The sequence below is a fragment of the Lagopus leucura genome, unplaced genomic scaffold (assembly GCF_019238085.1).
Source record: "Lagopus leucura isolate 7727_CA_CO unplaced genomic scaffold, USGS_WTPT01 Super-Scaffold_100159, whole genome shotgun sequence".
Lineage (NCBI taxonomy): Eukaryota > Metazoa > Chordata > Aves > Galliformes > Phasianidae > Lagopus > Lagopus leucura.
Window position 1 is genome coordinate 30,781,126 of NW_024962335.1, and position 5,503 is coordinate 30,786,628.

The 5,503-nt window shown below is 40.3% G+C and overlaps 1 long non-coding RNA gene across 1 annotated transcript; it reads right to left on the reverse strand.

Moving 5' to 3' along the window:
• Positions 1-207: 207 nt before the first annotated feature.
• LOC122189966 lies at positions 208-4,673 on the reverse strand. The gene is made up of 3 exons (XR_006182051.1): positions 4,638-4,673; positions 2,641-2,722; positions 208-256 (listed from the first exon to the last, which is right to left on the reverse strand). It is a non-coding gene; the product is annotated as an uncharacterized LOC122189966 (long non-coding RNA).
• Positions 4,674-5,503: the final 830 nt, after the last annotated feature.

The following is a 5,503-nucleotide window of genomic DNA, read 5'->3' on the forward strand; positions in this document are numbered from 1 at the left end:
TAAACACCCTACAGACCATGAGTTTAGCAACCACTTAGATACAGTAGACCAAATTAATTCCTGGTGCATTATAGTACTTCAACGGGGTTGTACCAAGAGGTGAATTTACAACATGCAGACACTGCTGAGTGAGAAATCCATAGATGTACAATCAACATCATGAAAGTACTTACAATTAGATTTCTTGGACTGTTTTCCTTTTTGGCGCCACTGACCAAAAATACACTGGAACACAGCTTGTCAGCAAGGGTTGCAACTATAAAAATATGAAGGAATAAGAATTAAAAGCCTTTAGTCTAAGTGACATTTTATTGTGCAACTCTTCATCAGTTCTGAGTGTAAAAAGTACCAGAATTACTTTTCTCTATGGCTCACCTTTGTCACAGATAATGTAAAACTGTAAACTGCCACATAGTAGTAATTCATTGCTGGCTCACTGTTGAGCCAATATCATTTCCCCTTAGCCTCTGGCACTGAATGGCTTGTGAACGAGGTTATTCATATTGTGGTGTTGGGACAGGACATGGAAAAAGGAAGTGAGTGAGAACGGTAGTACACTGAGGGACAGGTTTCCTCATCTACCTCCTGACTTGTCAGTTGGTTGCTGCTTGACATATGCCTCATATTTCAGAGTATGCCAAACTGCTATAGAAGTTCTGACAGAGGATGACAGTGGCTTTCCTGAAACCCCCTCTTCCTCTGTAGGGACAACACAGGGTTCCTGTAAACACCACCTTAAACAGGTTTTACTCCCACGGTCAGGAACTGTGGGCAGTCAATAGCTCCTGTGTGGGCAGCACTGCAACATCAGCCTCACAACAGCAGCCTAGGGAAGCACACTGCTTTCAGCCTGAACTGATGCAGTGGAGCGCTGAATTTTACTCCCTTCTGTGTTACAAATACGGAAATTAGCATTCCACTAAGCCTTCATAAACCAATGTGGAAAGTGAAGACCATTCTGTGTATTATACAAAAATGTGAATGTTACTACACAAATAGATTTACATCAGAGTAAGACTATTTGCTGTACTATGTCATATTAACCTAAATTCAGTAATCCCATTGAAGCAAACTGTTGGCTACCATGTATTCTTTTAGTCTGGAGAGGAAGGAATTTATTTTTTACTGCACTCAGGCTTGTAGGTAGAAATCCCACAAACCTTTCCAATACTGGAGAGTAACTGTTTTTTCTTGTATAACAACATGCTGCAGCAGATGGCCAGGAGTAAGTGGGAACCTTCAGGGCATCCATATGGGAAGGTAACTGGACAGCTAACAAAACATGGCAGCATTGATGAAATTCTCTTGATACTCAACAGCATTTATTCCCCTGTGACAGTGCTACTGATCTCGACAGAATTAGAAGCTCCAAAGCATTTTGCCAATGATGTGTGGCACAGAGCTCTTGATACAGATGCAGTCAGCTTTCCACAAGCATAAGCCACCCATGTAGCCGAGCCCACCACGAACATGCAGGGTGTTAAAAGCCCATCATGTTGATTAGCTCTGAGCTGAAGCAGCCAATCATTTTGATCTCCTGGCAGTGTGTCAGGCAGATGGAATATTAATCTTCTGAAATATCATACCCTGCAATTTATAATAATCAGGGGACTGATGATAAAAATCTAGACCGATATTAGGGAAAATGGGCCATTTAATAATCTGGTTTAGGCAGACTTAGATAAATGGGTAAGAGATTCCAGACATATTTGAAGGCTTTGAAGGCACCAAGGAAATAATCCATTTAATTCAATAAAAGTCCAGTCTGAAATTGCCTCATTTGCAGCTTGCTTGACATTTGCTGAAATTTTTGGTGCCAGTACAATAAAATTGTTCTCACAGTACAATTAGAGCACTCAGTGACATATTATTGAATGAGGCATTCAGTGTCTGACTAAACTTTTTGTCTCCAAACTACAGACATAAAATGTTTTAACATAAATTGGACGTGAGAACTGAATAGCAGTTTAAATGCAGAGACCGGTCAGGGTTCCTCTAACTCTTTTAAGAGCATCCCAGGCTGGATTCTCCTTGCATTATAGAGGTACCAGATGACTCCTGCTGTGTTCTACACTATTTCAAAATCACACTGAAGAACTGCAATTAACAGGGTATTATTTTTCAGATGAATCGCTACTGACACACAGTGACACCTCTGTCCAGAATGGAAGCTTGTTAGCTATCTTATAAATCACATCACCACAAAAGCAAGTGGTCTGCAGGTACATGGCACTTCACACACTGTTGCTCCCCATGCAGTGGCTAGCTGGAGGACTGAGCTGTGACACCATATTAAACTGCCCAACTAGTGTTTATGACTTTATTTATCTTCCTGGACCAGTGTTTGCACTGATGAAATGCAACCCCTGATTGGACAGTGAAAGGGAGTAACACAGATCTTCTTCAACAACTATGCCTGTAAAAACCTTACTAACAGCAAGGAAGGAGTCATGATCCACAGCTGATAAAAGTCAAGAGCTTAACATCTCACACAAACACAACACAATGGACTTCCCTTTTACCTGTTCAAGGCACTGGAGACAAGTATTTTGTTAATATTGCTGCAGCTTGTCTGAGAAGTGACATCCGAATACGGCTATCTGGAATTGTACAAAGCAGAGGCCACACACAATCGCTTACCTGTTTTTTGCTAATGCAGTGGTTTCACATTAGTTTTCCAAGCTATTTGTTCTCAAATTGGTCTCTTGCTTTACCACTGAAACTGAAACGCAAATCAGTATTAGTAATGAAAGCCAGGAACGTGCTGAGTTTAAAATCAGGGCTGTTTGTTTCTTTCAGGTAAAAAGAATAAATTGAATAAAGATTAAAGAATTATTCACTGAAGGACAAAGATGACAAGGAACAATACAGCTCGTTTTATTTACCTAAAAGGGAAGTGCTCCTGACAGGGAAGCCAAGATAGACGGATTTGCTTTTACTCAGAAACACTGTCCAATTCTTGAAATGCCAACAACGAAAAAAAAAAAAAATCAGGAAGTAGGAATGTGGTCTAATGTCAAACAAAAGATGTAATTTCAAGCCATGAAACAACAGATTTCAGTGGAATGGCACATCCTTCATTTGGTCTGCAGATTGCACCACACAGCTACAAACAAAGGAGTCCCTAAAACTTTGTGGGTGGCAGCACAAAGGAGGCATAGAGACCCTCTGGATATATTACAACATGATGGTAGAACTCTGTTTATGAAGTCAATCTTTCATTCTCTGCCTTCAAATGTCTACAGTTATTCCTCTCCTCAGTTGTACAAATGGATTATTTGGACAAGACTAACCTGGGCCACCACTACAGCGCTGAGGCTGAAACTCTGCCCCTTCCTGGGGAACTGAAGCAGAACAGTGATGTCTGCAGCGCTTGCCTCCCTGCCAAGGGGCTCCTGAAAAGCAACTTTAAAAAGTGATGGCTACCCACTGGTATATTCTGCTCTTGCTGGCTTCTGACTGCTCCCACTCAAAGAAAGCAAGAGGGTTTGCAGGATGCCTTACCAAAGCCTCAGTTTCCCTTCTGGGGATCGCTTCTGTTGATGGAAGGAGGCTGGCACAGAGCTCTGACATCACTATCTTGTTAACAGGAAGCCACAGGAGTTAAAGACCACCCCACAGGGATGTCAGTGACGGGAGGGGCTGAACAACTGTACAGAAGGACTCAAACTGTTTGTCCTTAAGACATGTCAGCCCCTCAGCCACACTCTTTCATATAAAAGAGCCATGAAACTACACTCTATTTGTCCTTATTCTTTCTTGATACTCCTAGGTACTACCTGTAATTTCATTTTATAACTTTTAGCATTCCGCAGAGGCATAACTCACGGCCTTCCGAGATACAGTGATTAAATTCACCAACAATGAGATTTCTATCTTTCATGGAATGTTTTTGCTGTCACACATGGCTCATAAAATGTTTCATCAGAGTTTTCTGTCATAATTCTCAGAGGAAGATGAAACAATTTAAAATCAGAATAATAGAATGATGGTGACTGCAGTGTGTTGCTGGCCTGCTGTGAAGCATTATTTCTTAAGTAATTAGAGCTCCATAGTCCATCTTAGGCTTTTCTGTGCTTCACAAGCACTGGTACAGCACTGCACCCTGCTCCAACACTAACATAAAGATAATAATATTTGCAAGACTAGTTCACTAGGCAAGACGTGCTGTTTAAAAAAATATATCTCAAACATCATCTTCATCTCAGAAAGTGACTAAATGGATCTCAAAATGCACATCACCATCTGGATCAAGAAAGAATTATTTTTGGTTAGCATTGCATGCCAGAGAATTGCTGGGTTATAAACAAAACTTAACATAAATTAGCTATCATAAGGAAAGGTCAGGAAAAAAACAAACACTTTAGACAGATGTGCTCCTGTATTCCTGATCTTTATGCTTCCAATACAAATAAAAAGAGATGGCTGTAATTTGTAGTCTCAGATATTTGAGGTCAGAAGCACAATAAAGAATGTGTAATGCAAATTTGGGTTAATTGCTCTATCTGATGCTGTCAGAACCCACAGCCTATTGCAAGTACAATAATTCACTTGTTGGTTGCATGGGCCAGAATATTATCTGTAGATAATATTCTGTAATTCTATAGATACATTAATTAGAAAATTCAAAAACCTACCTGGTGGTTTCTCATTCTGACAGCATTTGACAGCTCTGTTTGCATCAGCCTCAGGAGACCATTGAGTCCATTTGGAGTAAGGCACAAGACAATGCAGTGGATTATTTGGGGCTCAGCTGCAGAGCTGTGGTGACATCCTATTTTAAGAAAGAATACAATAGCTTCAAGTGAGTGGGGGGATTTGACACTTTCACAGTGACCAAGGCAATTACATTTTGTATCTGTCTCTCTTCGGTTTTCAACCCAATGGTAGGAAAATGCCTTTTGATGTTGTTTTTAGAACAAGTGAACAATAGTAAATTATCTGGAACACTCCAAACAGCAAAAGCCAAAATTAATATGTACTTGACCGGGTTGCAGAATTTTGAGGCTGAACTTAATAAGGCCAGGCATTCATCGCTATCTCTTCCCCTTCTACCCACCCACAAAAAAAAGGATGTTCTGATGGGTAGAGATTGACAGGATTGACAGAGTGGAGCACAGGTAGGGAGTTAAAAAAAAAAAAAAAATCCATTATGCCTTAATAAGACATTCTTATCATGTTGTTTAATCAGAATTGGTGATCTCACTGAAATATTCTCTGCAGTTTTAAGTTTTTCAGGAAGTAATATATAAAAACACACTCAGCTAACTTTAGAAATTGCCTTCAGAAAGAACTGCACAAATATTTTGATTAGTCACTTCAGCCAGCGTATTCATAAGACTACTAGCAGAGGTGTCAGTGCACGCAGTCTTGGTCCTGCGGCTGGAATCCGGTTGACCATCCTAGTGACGCTGCAGTTGGAAGACAGCTTACTTCTTCACTGTGTTGTCTAAACAAGGCTGCAGGGAGTATAGTTAACATGTTTTCATAGCTACTTTAAAAC